Source organism: Protopterus annectens, chromosome 7.part0 (assembly GCF_019279795.1).
Source record: "Protopterus annectens isolate FY-2018-M chromosome 7.part0, PAN1.0, whole genome shotgun sequence".
Lineage (NCBI taxonomy): Eukaryota > Metazoa > Chordata > Ceratodontiformes > Protopteridae > Protopterus > Protopterus annectens.
Window position 1 is genome coordinate 353,974,325 of NC_056739.1, and position 18,216 is coordinate 353,992,540.

General features: G+C 42.0%; 1 long non-coding RNA gene across 1 annotated transcript in view; it reads left to right on the top strand.

Annotated features, from left to right (window-relative positions):
• Positions 1 to 18,216, top strand: part of LOC122806465 — a 156,875-nt gene that overhangs the window by 326 nt on the left and 138,333 nt on the right. The window lies entirely within an intron of this gene.

Sequence of the window (18,216 nt, forward strand, 5' to 3'; positions counted from 1 at the left end):
TTAATTTATTTAATGTATTGCGTCTTTTACATAACCAAAGGCAGTACACTTCCTGTTTACACCAGCAGGAACACAATTAGCTAAACCTTGTCACAGTAACTCTCCAGTTGCTCACTCATCTGTCTGTTTTCCACCACAGTCCCACTAGGAGGAGGGCCGTAAAACTCTGCCTAGGGTTGCTGTATTTATTTTTTTGCAACCGTTAAGGTGGCGCTCATTTAACGCTGTTAGTTTTTAAGGAAGACTACACCAAACATTTCTTTCATTCATATCATGTTCGTTTTTTTCGCCTACCCTTCTCTTCTTGGTTTATATTAAGACGTAAATTTGGGGAAGCATAAAAATGCGATAATATTAACAAATATCTATAACACTCGTATCATTAAAATATTACCAGAAAATCAAAAAAAGTTGCAGTTTCTTATTTTTTTAGTATAGAAGGTATACGAGTACCATGAATTAGGTAATTCATTATCTAAGTAATCTGTTACTCAGATAATGTATTACCTAATTCATAGTACTGTTGGGCGGCCACGGTGGTGCAGTGGTTAGCATTGTTGCCTCACAGCAAGAGGTTCTCTGGTTCAATCCTCGGCTGGGGTGCCTTCTGTGCGGAGTCTGCATGTCCTCCCTGTGGTCGCGTGGGTTTCCTCCGGGTGCTCCGGTTTCCTCCCATATCCCAAAAACATGCTGTAGGTGGATTGGACACTCTAAATTGGCCTTAGGTGTGAGTGTGTGTGTGTGTGCACCTTCTGTGGAAGGTTGGGCGCCGGGCTGGCAACTCGACACTGTAAAACTCCACTGCCAATCATGAGCGGACAGGTGATCCGCTGTGGTGACCCCTAACCGGAAAAAGCTGGAAGAAGAAGATTTATCTAAGTAATCTGTTCATTAGTTAAGAAAAGAGTTTTTCCTCTGGAGCCACAGGTAGGTGAATAGGCAGATTCTTGTAGCAAAAATGAGAACTGTAAGCATAACATCGCTCTGGAAAAGAATTAAACATGCACACAACTATCAGATAAATACACATACTTACATACATATGTGTATACACAGACACGCACAAAACTTAATCCTGAATAAAACGGTTGCTGCTATGCTTTTATTTGCAGCCAAAGTAGAATCAGATGTGGACAGAAGGTGGGGGGGGGGCACAAATCATACAACGCCCCTATATGCAAGCAATTTTTCTACAGCTTTGTTTGTGTCTTTCGGCTTTTCTTGGCTAGGGGTCGCCACAGTGGAACTCCGGTCCGCTAATAATTGGTAGTGGGTTTTTACGTACCGGGTTACCAGCCCTGATGCACAGCCTTCAACGATGGCACGCCCCATTCATGTATGCCTCCACACAGAAGACGCTCTAGCTGAGAATTGAACAGGACGTCTTGCTATGAGGCGACAACGCTACCGCAGTTAAGCAATTTGTCTACAGCTATAATTGAAAAATCAAACACTAGAGATCATAGTAAGCCCTTTTAGAGCTCAGCCCAGGCATCTGATTCCACTTGAGACATCTCAGTGCACAACTAAGAGTCAACCTGAGCAAGAGGTTAGGCTGTACAAACTCATGATCCCTCCCCCAGCAAGACTTAAACCTTCAAAATCCCCCTCCTGTTGTAAGTATGATTGCAACAGCCTAGTCTACCACTTCAGGTCTCTTACCTGAAAAAGAGATAAAAACTGGAAAACCTTAAAACAAGAAGTTCCATGCCTAACTTTGCTATGGGTCAGCAAGATTACCTTAACCTGATTACTTAACCAACCTTTTGCTTTTATGAAGAGGAATGGGAGAGTATTCCTTGAGAGCTGCTGTATGCTTGAGGAGAAAGGATACAGAGAGAAAAAACCCGTCCTGCATTATACCTTCATCTCTTGTTTTTGAAAATACCATTGCCCCTCCCCTCTGTCTGCCAATTTCCTATTACTTTAGCACTTTGTCTACCTTACTTCCTGTCCTACTTGTCCCCTCCCACTTGCATCCCATGCGTCCAGCAATTCTGCCTGTTTCTCTCTATGGTACACATTTTTTTCCTCACAAGGCACATCCATTAAATATTAGATGCCTTAGTCTTTATTCATTAAATCTGGATAGGATTTAAATGTGCTCATAGCTGCCAAAATGAAAACAGAAAACAAACATGTAATTCTTGGAAGAAAGTGCTTCAACCTTGCATTTATTTATATTCACTTATCCATACCAAAATGAACCATTATAAGACTGTTGCAAACATAGGGCTTGAATTGACCATAAATCATTTATCACCCATGGTTACATGCAATTTTCTGGAGGTTATTTATTTATTTTTATTTTTCATTTGTTTGCCGGGTTATTCCGACTGGACACAAGGTGACCGTTTTAAGAGGAGGTCCGGGAGAAAAGCTCCAACTACATAGTAAAAAATTATAAAAACTAATAAAAAATTATATAAACATAGCTATTTTGTACAAAGAGCATAGAACATATAAAAGAAGTAAAAATCAGAGTTTTACAACTGATGCAGCGTATAGTGATTAGTATATTGAGAAACAATTAAAGAAGATATTTAGAATTGCTTGAACATAAATTCAAAAAGAAATTTGCATAGACAAACAGGGTCATAAACTAGAAATCATAACTATAAAGGTGGCTTAAACACCTGATTCACAGTACTATGTACTAAGTGAAACTATACAGTACACCTGTGATCTAGGGATGTTGAAAGTCAAGAACAGGTGAAATTAGTCTGGTTCTGTATAGGAACATATCCAAGTTTTGAATAGGAGATCTTTTAGTAGGGATTTGAATGTATGTGTACTATTTAGACATCTAATGTCAGGGGGTAGAGAGTTCCAGGCCTTAGCAACTGCAAAGGAATAAAGAGATTGGCCTGAGCTATGTAAGCAATTGGTAACAGTCAGTAGGGCGATATTGGAAGATCTTAGTTGACACGCAGTATTATGGAAGGTGAGCAGACCAGAGGGGGCAGGTATTTTATTTGGTTGGTATAGCAGTTGATGGGTCAGGAGAAGTTGATTGTATTTTAGTAGGTTAGGGAGTTCTAACCATCCTAGTTGTCTTAGGGAGAGGCAGTGATGAGAACAAAACTTAGCATTGGTTGCAAATTTTGAGATTATATTGTAGCAGGAAGATAGTTTCAGAAGGTCAGATTTGTTTAGGTTAGTTAGAACTGGGGAAGTGTATAGTAAGGTGGAAAGTAGATTGGTACAAGAGGTAGTGATTCGGGATTCCTGTGTGAGGAAGCTCTTGCAGTGGTAGAGTGAACCTAGTTTTTTATGAACTTTGGCAATTATTAGTGCTATATGTTTGCCAAAGTTTAGGTTTTGGTCAATAGTTACACCTACTAGCTTGGCTTGGGTCACTGGTGTGATAAGGGTATTGTTGGAGGATGTTATTGAGAATGGCAAGGTAGGGGTGAAAGTTTTGGATGGGTGGAAGATCATGAGTTGGGTCTTAGATGGGTTAATATGAGTTGGGAGGAATTTAGCCATTTTTCTATAGTAGTGAAGGCTTCCTGGGTTCTGTCTTGGAGTAATTGTAGAGAGGGGGGCTGAGCAAATAAGGGTGGTGTCATCAGCATACCGTACTATATTAGTTTGTTAGGTAGCTGAGGGGAGGTTATTGGTAAAAATGGAAATTAGTAAGGGACCAAGAATGGATCCTTCCAAAACACTGTGTCCCACTGGGAGGAGAGGGGAGAGAGAGTTATGCCATTTAACAGCTTGTGGCCGGAGTGACAGATAATTTTTAAACCACAGTAGAGAGGAGTTATCCAGACTGAGCTTAGAGCGAGTCGATAGTAATTTGCAGTGCGATACTGTGTCAAATGCCTTTGACAGATCTAGGAAGACAACAGATACAAAGTTACCAAGATTTCTTTGTTGGTTGACGTGGTCAGTAAAGGATATAAGGTCAGAAGTGGTACTATGGTTTGGCCGAAATACATGTTGGGAATTTGCTAGCAAGTTATATTGAAGAAGATGATTCAGTAGTTGGGTGTGTACACATTTTTCTAAGATTTTTGATAGGGGAGATAGCATAGCTATGGCACGATAATTACTAAGTTCTGTCGAGAATCCAACTTTGTGTAGGGGGACGATGTAAGAAATTTTCCAGAGAGAGGGGGCAGTGTGTTCAGCTATGGATCTGTTGATGAGTATGGAAATAGGGTAGGCAATGGCAGAGGCAGCAATCCTGAGGTAATCAGTGAGGAGTTTATCAGTAGCGAGAGTGGTGGGTTTCAATTTGGCAAGGTGTTTATGAATTAGGTCAGTTGGAACTGGTTTGAGAGAGAATTGGGTGGTGGTCTTACAGTGACAGTTTTGTATTTTGGGGTTATTTGTAGTAATAGTAGTAGTGAGGAAATTGAATAACGTTTGGATGGAGGAAGTGAAGTAGTCATTAAACTGGGTGGTAATATCATTGTTATCACCTTCAGTGTTAGGGTTTAGGGAGGTGATTTTGCCTGGTTGGAGAATGTGGTTGATTGCAGACCAGAATTTTTGTGGATTGTTGTAGTGAGTTTTTTGCAGCTGGATATAATAACTTTTTTGTCATTACGTATTTGTTTTTTTTGCTTTGCTTCTGAGCTCTAGGAAGTATTGTCAATTTGTACTTGTTTTGTTGGTACGCCAGGTTGCCCAAGCTATGTCTTGTTGTCTGAGTAGTGATCTTGTGCCCCTTGAGATCCAGGGGGCTGGGTTGGTTTTAGTACGAATTATACATTGTGGGGCCATAATATTAAGGATACCTAAGAAAGTCGTATTAAAGTACTCCACGGCTTCCTCTAATGTTAGAGTTTTAAGAGGTGACCAATTTTTTTTAAGGTGTTAATGAATTGGTCTGGTAGGAAATTTTTGGAACTATGGCTAGAAAGTAGGATGGGGATTTTTATGGGTTGTGTGTGCTGTCTTAGTATGAATGTGGATAGGTGATCACTGAGGGAGTCAGGTAACATTCATAGGTTCATCGGTATGTACTAGGCTAATGGCCCTGAGGCCTTTACAAGCCTAGCCATAGGATTACACTGGCATAGTGCCACCTGACCTTAGTTCCCAGTGCCTCTGTCGAGTAGAGCCACTGGAGTTATCCCCAGGGTGAATTTTCTGTTTCCCATCCACTCATCAAGATTTCTCTTGAAGAGGGTCAGCAAGGTGCTCTGCTTGACATGTATTGGAAGTCTGTTCCATAGCATAGGCAGTCTCTGGGTTATGAACCTGTCCCTCCACCATGTTCTGCTAATTGTGGTAATGAGGTTAAGGTCCCTGGAGCATGTGGTGCAGATGGACTTGGATTTCTTTAGATGTAGCATTTCTAACAGAGCTGGGTCAGACAAAGTTTTGTAAGTCAAGCAGAGTAGGTGATAGGTGATAGGAGACAGAGAATAGTTGGAGTTTTTTGAGTCTGTCCATATAGGACATGTTTAAGGCCTAGGAGCCTCTTTGAGAGGTACTTTTGTGGCCTCTCCAGTTGTTGCAGGTGTCTAGTGAAGTACATGCCAAATGGCACATTGTACTTGATGACTGGCCTAATGAGGGAAGAGTAGAGGGAGACAATGACCTCTTTCTTCCTGGAAAACCCTTAGTAATGAGATGTACCACATAGAAGGACTTTCTGACCACAGTAGCAATGTGGTGATCAAAAGAGAGGTTGCTGTCAACCTGTGTTCCCAGATCTCTTATAACGCCTTCTCTGTTCAGTGGACTACCATCAATGTGGTAATTCATGGGAGCCAGGTTTTTCCCAAAGGGGATGATGACACATTTTTTGGCATTGAGCTTAAGCCCATGGCTCTGACACCAGTTGTTCTCAGTGAGGCCATTCTGTAGGATGTTAACATTACTTGGGGAGTTAATAATAGCTCCCAACTTGCAATTGTCTGTGAACTTTGTCAGCCAGAGTCCCTTTGTTTCTTGTTGGCCAGGACTTCAGAGAAGTAGATACCAAACAGGAGAGGACCCAGGACCAAACCCTGTGGGACTCCACTCATGACTAGGTCAGCAGTCTGACTTGGAGTCAGCTACTTTCACACTGTGGGTTCTATCTGTGAGCCAGTTTGCAACCCACCTAGTGATATAGGGGTTGATGCCAAGCTTAGTGAGTTTTTCTATGATTCCTGAGTGGGAAATGGTATCAAAAGCCTTGGCCAGATCAAGGTAGGCTGTATGAACCACCTTTCCTTTATCTACACCTCTGGTGACTGACTCAAAGAAGTCAAACAAGTTGAGCAGGCATGCTCTACCCTTCACAAGGCCAAACTGTGTGGGATCCAGAGTTTGGGGATTCCTTATATCCTTGTTTATTAGGTCCATGACGATGCATTCCACAGTTTTGGATATCTGACTCGTCAGGCTAATGGGGTGATAGTTCCCAGGGTCTATAGTCGATGCTCCTTTGTGGAGATGGATGACTGTAGCAGTGCGCCATTTGGTAGGGACAAAGCCTGAGGTGAGGCTGTGATTGAACAGGGCACACAGGTGAGGTGCCAGTTCACTCTGTAGTTCATGTAGAACATAACCAGGGATGTTGTCAGGTCCCATAGAAGCTGTATTCTTGGCCTTAGACAGAGCTGTTTTGACCTGTGGAGCAGTAATACTGGGTGCCTGGCAATCTACTGGTACTGTGTTTGGTCCTTTCAGGGGGTAAAGTTGGCACTGAATCTGTCGGCCAGTATACTGGCAATATCTGTTGGCTCAGTATAGGAGGTACCATTGTGCAGTAGCTTAGAGCAAATCTGGATATTGCCATGGATATTCTTTACATAACTATTGAAGGCCTTGTGGTTGTCTTTACTATTTGCTGCAATTCTGTTTTCATAGCTAGTTTTAAAGGATTTGATGAGGGATCTCAACTTTTTGTTGAGGGTGATAAGGGAGTTTTTCCAGTCTTGGGACTTCACCTTATTCTGCATCAGTTTCCTCCTTCTGTTGTAGAGTTTGTTTATGGCAGGGGACCACCAGATTGGCTTCCATTTTTGGAGGAGAGTGTCTTGGTTCTATTGGGTATGGCGAGATCCATGCATTTGTGTACATGTTCGTACAGTGCATTGGTGTATGATTCTGTGGTCACAAAACTATTCTCCATTTGCATGGGTGCCGTGAAGCTAGCCACCTCTGTTTTTTGGAGCCCAAAGTTAGTTTTGGAGAAGTTTTTCATGGTGGTTACCTTTGTGTGTGTGTGTGTGGGGGTGTATTTCTAAGGTGATTAGTTTGTGGTTGGATCTAACCAGGGAGGAGCTGACGATTGGTGTAGAGCAATGGTAGCCCATGTTAGTAATGACCAGGACAAGGATGTTGCTACCTCTAGTGGGGGTAAAAACGAGCTGGTCCAGGGCATTGAAATTAATGAACTCCAGGAAACTTTGGGCAAGTGTATTGGTACATGAGTAGTTTACTCAGTTAATGGAGGGGTAGTTGAAGTTGCCTAGTAAGAGAGTGTTAGGTTGGACCCTAACATTCTCCAGGGTGATTAGGAACGTGGAGTGCGAGACATGGTTGGGGACCTATAGCAGGCTACGACCTGAATCGCTGTCTTACCTAATGTGAGCTGCACCTGAAGTATCTCTGATGCATTATGTTGGGCTGCCAGTCAGGAGGTGTGCGCATCCTTTATGAAGATGGAAACGCCACCGCCTTTGGAGCTTCGGTCCAAGTTCTGGGGCTGAAAGGTGTGGAATGAGTTATAGCCTGGTAGTGCAGGGGTGCTTTCTGCTGCCTTGAACCAGGGCTCTGTTACAGCACAAATGTTGAAGTTCTCCATTTTAAGGAGTGCTTTGAGTGAGTGCATTTTGAGATTTAGACTTCTAACATTGAGCAGCATGACCCTCAGATTGCATTTGTTTGTAGCTGTTACGGTGGTAATTTGGTCTTAGGAACACCGCCTAAAAAGGCACTATAGGGGTGGCAAGAGCCTTGGCCAGTATCCGGAAACCCAGGGCTGACAGATGCAGGCCATCTCTGGCAAAGCATCGAGGTCTGTCAATCATGTCATCCCAGGCAGACAGATACTGGATCCCCTTAGAATGACACCAGCAACTTAGCCAATTGTTGAAATCAATCATTTTCTGCTTGTGCTGTGGTATAATTCTGGGTAATGGTAGGATGCTGCTCAGAGCTAGTACCAGATATATTGGCAGATGAAGGCTTGTTGGTTAGGATCCAGTCTACTATGGATGCCTTTTTGGTGGATTTGTCTATACGGATGGGTGTTTGGATAAGCTGTGTGAAGTTAAATAGATTTAAGTGGTACTTCGGGGGGTATGCCATGACAGAGGCCAAATCAATGTTGAAGTCCCCCAGGATAAGTGTCTCCTGAGGGAGGTGGGTGGAAGACCAATGTAAAATGGACTCTAGATGGACTCTAGAGTGGAAATATTGTCACCTGGTGGTAAATAGACACCTATAATGTTGAGTTGTTTCTGCTGGTTTAATTTTATATTTGCAAACAGGGTTTCTGCATAGTCAAAAGTGGGGATATCTTTACGCATTTGTTGGAGAGTAAGATTGTGCCTGTAAAGTAGGCAATGCCCCCGCCTCTTTTAGCGATTTGATCACATCTAAAGATGTTGTAGCTAGGAGGGGCTATGGTGGTATCTTTGATGTGGGACTTGAGCCAGGTCTCGGTAAGGAGTACAATGTCAGGGTTATAAAAGGATATAGAGGCATGTAGCTCTTTAGTTTTATTCATGATGCTGTGGCTGTTTATACTGAGTATTAAGAAGTCAGATGTTTTTTGCTTGCAGGGGATATTAGGTCTATGTATGTTTGCAGCAGTAGGTGTAGTAGCGGAGGGGCCTGGGTTAGGGTGGATGTCACCACTGAGTGCAAGTTGGTTAGTAGCAGTGGTCAGTGTGTGTAGGTAATTAGCGATCATATGGTGTATGAGTAAACTGGGTAGTTTTTTATAATTAGTTTCTTTGTACATGAGCTTGGTGAGACCAAAGGGGGTGTTGTTGAAGATAATAGGTGAAATGTATATGCGATTATGGTGGTGAATGTCTGAACAGGTTAGCATGGGGGAGTTTAGGTGATTGTGATTAGTGATAGTGGAGTGGTAAGAAGTTAGATGGTAGCCTAGGGAGAGGAGAACTGCTAAGAAAATAGAAAGTGCAAGAATGGTGAGAGTTGGAGGAGGTGGTGGTAGTATATGTGGAGTTACTTTATCTGATTTGTGAGTTATTAGAGGAAGAAAGGATAGTGTGATGTGGCAGAGCACCACAGAACAAATTAATGAGCAGGTGGTGAAAGGAAAGCTAGGGGAGTGGTTGGAGGATGATGTGATACTTTGGTGGGAGATGTTAGGGAAATCAGGTGATTGTGGTTATGAATAAATTGGGGTATAGGCGGGGCAGGTGAGATAAGGGGGCAGGGTGGGGAGTGAACGTAGTGGGCTGAATCCCACTCCACAAGTTAAGGAACTTGGCAAAGAACTGAAACAGTGAACTAGAGTACATAAGGTACTGATTAAAGTGTGATTATATTTAACTGTGACTGGCAATACCACTGTGAGTTTTATGGGCAGTAGCTAACAGTAAATAAGGAGGAAGGTCAGGGTTGACTGTTAATTAAGGGATGCTGTTAATTTTAAGTCAGTTGCAAAGAAAAAAGGAGGAGGGTCCTATGGCAGGCCTTTGCGTCCGTGCACACTACTCACTCAGAACAGCAAGTAAGATACTTTAATGAAAAAAACACCTACAGACTCTAATAACTAGTGCAGCTCTGTGGTGGAAGATAGTGAGGCAGGTAGTAGACCGCAGCAGCTTTAGATTGCAGAGTACAATCCCGAGGGAGAGGCAACGCAGCAGAGTTGTATTTTCAGTAAAAAATTCAGCAGATATATTTAAACACTCTAAAAGAGAGCAGAGATATAGACGTTAGGGTGAGGTGAGTGGAACCCCTGCAAATGGGGAGTGGACAGTATTAAGCACAGGAGAAAATAATAGGTAATAAATACACAGACTTAAGCTAGTCATGCAATAGTAGAAATAAAAACAATAGTTTGCGCTCTTTTATCAGTGGTACATTAAGGAATATTTAAAACACACTGGTGTAGTCCCAGTTACAGAGTAGTTCACCAGAAATGCCTAGCAGTAGTTAGATAATGCATTACACAGTAATTATATTTCTTAGTATGTAGTTCAATGGTATTTCAGCATCATATAGCTCTGTTCTAGATGAAAACGATTCATATCTTCCCATACAAGCATTAGTTAGAGATGATAACTTATTGGCAACTTATTGGTTATGAAATGCAGCGAACACCTCACATGAGACTGGACTGCATCAGTGACTTAAGGTCATACTACAATGTCATCCTGTAACCCCAGGTACTCTTGATACTTGAGTGTCTTGATTACCACCACAAGGGTTCCCTCAATCTCCGCAGGCCCCACTACACAAGCACGTGATGGCAGGACCATGCATAAATGAAGAGAGCAGACTGTTCAAGTTCATTCCCCTCCTCCCACTAAAGCCACTAAAATTAGACTTCCAACCTGGCCTTCCAAGGAAGGGGGCTGGATGAACTTCACCCATTCTTCCAAACACATTCTCATAATATTTTCTCCAAATCCACTCATGTTCCAGAAAAAAAAAACAGCTGCAGTCCCAAGGATAAATAAAAACTCCAGCAAGCACTCTACCCTGGATTGGATACAAGTCAGTAAGAACCCCCAGTCATATATAACAGGCTGCTTATCAGATAGCCTCAGTGATCACTCCCCAACATTCCTACTCAAAAAATACCTGTACCAAGCTAAACCTGTTGTCTATCGTCAAATACGTAAAAAAATAAACTTTAACCCACTCACATTCATCTCATCCCTCAAAGAATGTAACTGGCATGCTCTAAAGTACCTCAGTCTAGATGACGCAGTTGAATCTTTTAATACTACCTTCCTGAACATCCTTAATTACCATGCCCCCATAAGATTTTCCAGAACCAAAGCACAACCCTCCCCATGGCTACAAAAAAACACTACGTCAGAAATGAAAAACAGGGATAAAGCCTGGGAGCACTGGCAAAACCAAAACCCCTGCAGCTAGACAGAAATTCCTAGAACTACGCAATAGAGTCAAAAAGCTAATAAACAGGACAAATTCCAATACTACCAGTCTGCCCTAGACTCCTCACAACACAGCCCCAAACAATTCTGGTCCTCCATAAACTCCATCCTCCACCCAGGTAAAGTCAGTACCCCTCCTCCTAACATCCCTCACTCCTCAGAAAATATTGCTACCTCATTCAACACACACTTCACCCAAACCATACTATCACTAGATAAACAACACAACCCCCCTCCACTCCAACCCACACCTTCAACTAGTAATCTCCCCACTGCCTTCTCTTTTTCTCCTGTACCTACCTCCAACTTAAACCCACCAAATTAGCAGCAGACAACCTCCCAAGTGAATACCTACAAATCGCAGCTGATGCTCTGGCCTACCCAGTATCCATCTTGATTAACCGATCTCTTTCAGAAAGTTACGTTCCCACATTGTGGAAAGTCTCACATATAATTCCCCTCCACAAAGGCGGACCCTCTGCAGAACTAACCAATTACCGCCCCATAGCTATTCTCTCTCCACTCTCCAAAATACTAGAGAGATGCATACACTCTCAGGTCTCACACTACCTCCTTACTAACAACCTCCTTTCCAGTACTCAGCATGGTTTCTGACCAAACCATAGCACCAGCACTGCCTTACTCTCCTTTACAAACACTATCCTTCAGCATAAAAACAATGGCTATCTCTCCTCTGCTACTTTCCTAGACCTATCTAAAGCATTTGACATGGTCCCACACAAACAACTTATCTCTGTCCTCAATAACCTATCCTTCTCACAATCAGTCACCAACTCGTTTCAGAGTTACCTGTCTGACCGCCAACAATCCGTTGTATGGCAGAATGACATATCTCCCCAACTACCTGTCTCCATAGGGGTTCCCCAAGGATCCATCCTTGGACCCCTACTTTTCTCTGTTTACACCAATAATCTAGCCTCTGCCACCAAACATGGCACACTCATCCAATACGCAGATGACTCTACCATCATCTGCTCAGCCCAGTCCCTACCCAAACTGCAAAAAGTCACACAGGAAGCCTTTTCCTCTGTTGAAACATGGTTATCCGATGCCCAATTAATACTCAACCCAAACAAAACTAAACTACTCATCTTCCAACCCACCAAACATACTCAAAACAACTCTCACTTTACATCACAGCAAAAGACAACACCACTATATACCCAACTGAACACACCAAATTGCTAGGAGTGGAAATAGACAATAAACTAAAATTTGACATTCACATATCCATGACCATAAGAAAGTCCACAAAAAACTAGGAGCATTATACAGAAATAAACAATTTCTCACCAAAGCAGCAGAGATTTCAATAGCAAATTCCCACCTTATCTCCACCTTACTTTATGCCTCTCCAGTATATACCAACCTAAGGCAATGTGATCTAAACAAGCTAGAGACCTGCTACAACAAAATCGCAAAATTCGCCACAGGGGCATCCTACCGTAGTCACCACTGTCTCTCACTTGCTGAACTGGGCTGGCTTGAACTCCCTCACCTCCTTCAGTGGTATCAACTCTCACTCACCCACAAACTAGTAAACCATCCACTAAATGTCCCATCCCTCCAGAATCTACTCCAACCCTATCGCACCACCAGACCACTAAGATCCAGCTACAAAAATCACTTGCAGATCACTAAAGCCAATAACTCTGCTGGTGAAGCACTATTCTCTTGCGCCATAGCCAAATTATGGAACTCACTCCCACCCACAATTACCTCCGTACCATCATGCACCAACTTCAAAACTTTATTAAAAGCACCTAAAAACATGCTGGCTATGCCCTTGCAACTCCCACTCTAATATCATCCACCCCATCCAACTACTACCTTTCTTTCACCTCCACTAACTACCTTGATGATAGCAAGCTCAGATGCTCATAAGCCTAGTACTTATTATACAGCAGGAACTTCTCATTGTTACATTTGTTAATGCCTGTTATGTACTTCACAGATAAAGATTCTAGTTGTCTACTGATGTACTATGTTCTTCATCTGTAAATATGTTGTAAGTAATTTCTGTGTTAAATTGTTAATCACTATGTAATCCAATGTAACTACTGTCTGTTTATTTTACTGTGGAGCTTTTCTCCCCGGGCCTCCGCTGAAAATGGACCCACGTCCAGTCGGACACTCCCGGTCAACAAATTTAAATAAATAAATAAATAAATAAAAAGAAATAAAATGTAGTGCATCTGCCACGTATAGCTGTAGCCTTTTGTCTGTAATATGCAGGTGCTAATTACCATCACCCATCTTTATGAACTGTTGCACAAACCTGTTTAACATTTGAACCCTTTTCATTACTAGCACATCACTTGCATCCCAGTATTGTGGCTACAAATACAATATCTGACAATATAAATATAACAGCGGGCCAAATGTCTTAGAATTTCTCAGTAAATGTCTGCTGCATAACTTTTCTGAAATGGTATAGTGGTAATATCACTTCTCCCTATATGTAATAAAATTCATCATTTCTCTTTAGAGTTTTCTGCAGGGCTCAGTTACTTCTAGAAAAGTCTGCATTTGATATCACTCTCTTGTACAAGTAGATACATCTTTACTACATGAAGTCAGAATTTATGAACGGACTCAACTGAGCCTTCCTGGAGTTCACATTGTTTATGAAAAATAAAAGCATGCCGCATTATCTTGACTTCCTTCGGCCAGACTTTGCATGTAACAACAAAGAAAACAAAATATCAACTGACACATATGTCCTATAATCATGTAATTTCTATCTTCCTAATGGCACTATGTCCCCCTTGCTATGAGCATGTATACTAAATTAATGTGATTTACGCATACTGTTGTTTGGGCTCAGCGTTGTGATGGACATTCACAATACTAACCAAAAATGGTACGTAGAAAGAGGTGTGACTCCTCGTCAGAGAATAAGAACAGTGCTTCCACACATAGCATCATGTTAATAAAATACCCTGATCATACCTGTAAAGTCGCACTAATACATTAATTGACACACATACTGTGTCACCCACCTGTAATGGCTCACTGGCCCTTGTCCAACTAAACATGTATCCATATCACAGCTGTGCCCTTCCTCATATCTTCAGTGCCTCAGTACCTAAGGCAGTCTAACCAGCTTTGCAGATTTCACTTGGTCTAAAATCTGAAAAGTGCAACAAAATATCAGCAAGTATTCCATCCAGGAAAAAAGTGATAATATTAAAATACAAGTAAACTTTTCCAATTCTTTGTGCAATGGATTAAAATTGTTTTATCTCATAAGCAAACATCTCCCTACCCTCTTTGTTTCTTTTTGAGCCTGAAATTAGATACCTTCTTAACTGCAAATGTTGGCATGGTGTCATGGAACCGCTATGCCTTGTGTTATTTAGTGTGGTGATCCCTTCCCTCATTCCACTTATTAAATACTTCTTTTACTTTAATGTCAACATAAATTGCTACAGTTTACCTGTTGACTGATACCTGCCACTCCACTAGTCATCTCTTTGTGCCTTTCTTTCTCTGCTTGTTTCTTAACCAAGTAGGTTTATTGGTCCAAAGATGCTTTATAGCCATGACACTGACCAAAAGGCAAAGTCATTAATTACATTGTACAAGGTTACAATTGTGATAATAAGACAATTTAACAGAGTACAAGCTATAGTATTCATATTACAATGTACTTTGTGACAAAATGGACATCAATATTTACACTAAGACTTTTTGTTGTGTCTTTTGGCTTTTCCCGGCTAGGGGTCGCCACAGCGTAACTCCGGTCCGCTAATGATTGGTAGTTGATTTTTATGTGCCGAGTTACCAGCCCTGACGCACAACCTTCAACAAAGGTACGCCCATTCACGCATGTCTCCACGCAGAAGACGCTCTAGCTGAGAATCAAACCGGACAGCGACTTACTGTGAGGCGACAACGCTACTGCAGCACCACCACCGCGGGTCAATATTTACACTAAGACATTTACTTTAAATTATATAGCAGAATGTAAATTTCCATTATTGTATAAAGGATTAAAGATCACCATTCATATTTATTTGTTTGGTTAACAAGCTCAGTCTGAGTGATCATGAAAGCAAATGCAAACCAGTGTCAATAGTTGATATACTGGATACAACCTCCCAGATTAGTAGAGCATTATTCCATATTGCTGTTAGTCAGATATTGCATACATGATTTATAGAGTTCAGTGAAGGTTTAAAGAAAGGGAAATGAGTCAGGGAGGAGAAGGAGGGTGACTAAGATAAAGGGGAGAATGAGAGGAAGAGGGGAAAAGAAATGTTAACAAGATGTTAGAAATGAATGAAGGCTGAAAGAGCATTGTTTAGCAGGTGGAGTGAGGTGCTCTTTGTGGAGGCAGCTGAAAGATGATTATAATTGTAGACAGACTTGTTTACTATGAGAATGTTGGTTGTGGGTGATGACGATTTGGTGGTGTTATGAAATAATTCCATGCTTAGTTAAGCACTTGCAGGTGGTAATTGGAGCATGCAGAATATTAAACAAATAATTATGAAGTGAAATAAATAACTTTGGCAGACTACAACTTAATTATACAAAATGTATCCAAATTATCTGAACCTGTAACACTGAATTAACCATTTGCCTACAGCAGTGGCATTTCATGTATTAGTTAAATGTGTCAGTAGTTTCAATTTGAAGTTTATATAATCTGGGTCATTACAACTGTCCTGGAGGAGAATGCTGTAGTTTGCACAGTTGTAATTTTGCTTAAGCCTCTTTGCTATCCAGCTAAACTCTGCTGTTGCCCTTTAAAGAATCTTATCAAACAAACCTTATACAAGGACACTGTTTCAAGAATTCTGTGCATTCTTTATCAAAGCCCAAATTACTTCACCGTTGGGCCCAGTGAAGTTCCAGAACTGAGCACAATTTTGGCTTTGCTCCTAGAGTCAGTCTCTTGAAATTTTCTCACAGTAAATGAGACAGAAAATTAATAAATTTAAAAATCTTGGTCACGAATGTGTTGTACTCTGAAACTAATGTATTTATAGATTTATATGCTCATAGGTTAATACTATGCAAGCAGTATGAACAACGATATGTAGCCAATCCATGTGCCTTTAGAAGTATAGTCAGTAAGTTTACCTCTCTTCTTGATAAGGGGCATACTAATAATTCCTGGGGTAAATTTGTATGGACCCATCCAAATGTCCAGACAAAGTGTTTTGTCACACTTTAGGTAGTGTGATTGTTTTTCACTCACCCCTGCAGTGAATGATCTTTTTACTCATCCGATGGAAAGCTGAAGCTGTTATAAGGCTGTGTTACAGCCTTTCATAGGTTCATACTAGGCTATCTGCCCTAGGGCATTTATAAGCCTAGCCAGAGTGTGTTTGGCTTTTGCCATCCATTTTAAATTAATATTGCTATGCCCTTTTTTGAGGTTAGTATACTGTGCCTCTGTCTAACAGTGACACAGAAGTGATACCCAGGGTAAACCTATGATCTCCCATCCACTCATCAAGATTCCTCTTGAAGAGAGTCAATGAGGGACTCTGCCTAACCTGGGCTGGGATTTTATTCCAGAGTAAAGGGAGCCTCTGGGTTATGAATCTGTCCCTCCAGCATGTCCTATTTATTTCAGTGCTGAGATTCAAGTCTCTCGAGCGCGTAGCTCGATGGGATTTGGATTTTCTGAGGTGCAGCATGTCCATTAATTCTGGGTTGGACATGGCTTTATACGTCAGGCACAGATCGCCTCTGAGCAGGCGGTATGCCACTGAGTAGAGCTGGAGTTTCTTTAACCGGGCAGCATATGGCATCTGTTTGAGCCCTTTGATCCTCTTGGTGGGGTACTTTTGGGGTCTTTCCAGTTGCTGCAGGTGTCTGGTAAGGTACATCTCAAAAGGGGCATTGTACTCAATTATGGGCCTGATGAGGGATGAGTAAAGAGGCATGATGACATTCCCTGATCTAGATGTGAATCCCTTCATGATTAGGTGGGTTATATAAAATGTTTTTCTAACCACTTTGGCCACGTGGTTGTCAAATGAGAGATTGCTATCAACTTGGGACCCAAGGTCCCTAATTACTTCTTCTGTACTTAATGGATTACCACCTATGTGGTAATTTGTGGGCACTTTGTTTTTGCCAAAGGGGATTACTATACACTTTTTGGCGTTTAGCTTGAGGCCATGGCTCTGGCACCAGTTGTCTGTTTCTATGAGGCTGTTTTGGAGGATGCTTGTGTCAGCTGGAGAGCCAATTATGGCGCCCAGTTTGCAGTCATCTGCGAACTTGGTCAGCCACAGTCCTTCCATGTTGGCCTGTACCTCCGAGAAATATATACCGAACAAGAGAGGTCCCAGGACTGAGCCTTGTGGGATGCCACTTGTAACTGGTTTGGAGTCTGACATGGCTCCAGCAATTCTAACCATGTGGGTTCTGTCCTTGAGCCAGTTTGCAACCCATCTAGTGACATAGGGGTTTATATTTAAGCTGATGAGCTTATCTATAATGCCCGAGTGGGGTATTGTATCGAAGGCTTTTGCGAGGTCCAGGTAGGCTGTGTGGACCACCTTCCCCTCGTCAATGGCCTTGGTGACTGTTTCAAAGAAATCCACCAGGTTTAAGAGGCAGGATCTGACTTTAACAAAGCCGAACTGGGTAGGATCCAGTGCCTGTAGGTCCCCAATATCTTTATTTATGAGGTCCATGATGATCCTTTCCATAGCTTTGCAGACCAAGCTAGTCAGGCTTATGGGGCAATAGTTTCCAGGATCCATTGAGGCACCACCTTTGTGGAGAGGGACCACTGTTGCTGTATGCCACTCTTTGGGTACATTATCCTGCAGTAAGGCTGAGATTGAACAGTAGTTTTATGTTTAGGTTTAGCTCTTCTTATAGTTCATGTAGGACGCAGCCCGGGACACCGTCTGGTCCCATTGATGCTGTGTTTTTTGCTTTGGGGAGGGCGGCTCTTACCTGAGCATCTGAGGTGTCAGGGGGGCAGCACTCTGCTGGGATAGATATTTGCCCTTTTGGTGGGGAGGGGGTTTGCTGAACCTGTCAGCTAGGATGTTGGCAATGTCTGTGGGTTCGGTGTATTTTTTGTCATTTTGGACTAATTCTGAGCATATCTGGGAATTCCCACCCAGATTCCTAACATAACTAAATAAAGCCTTATGAT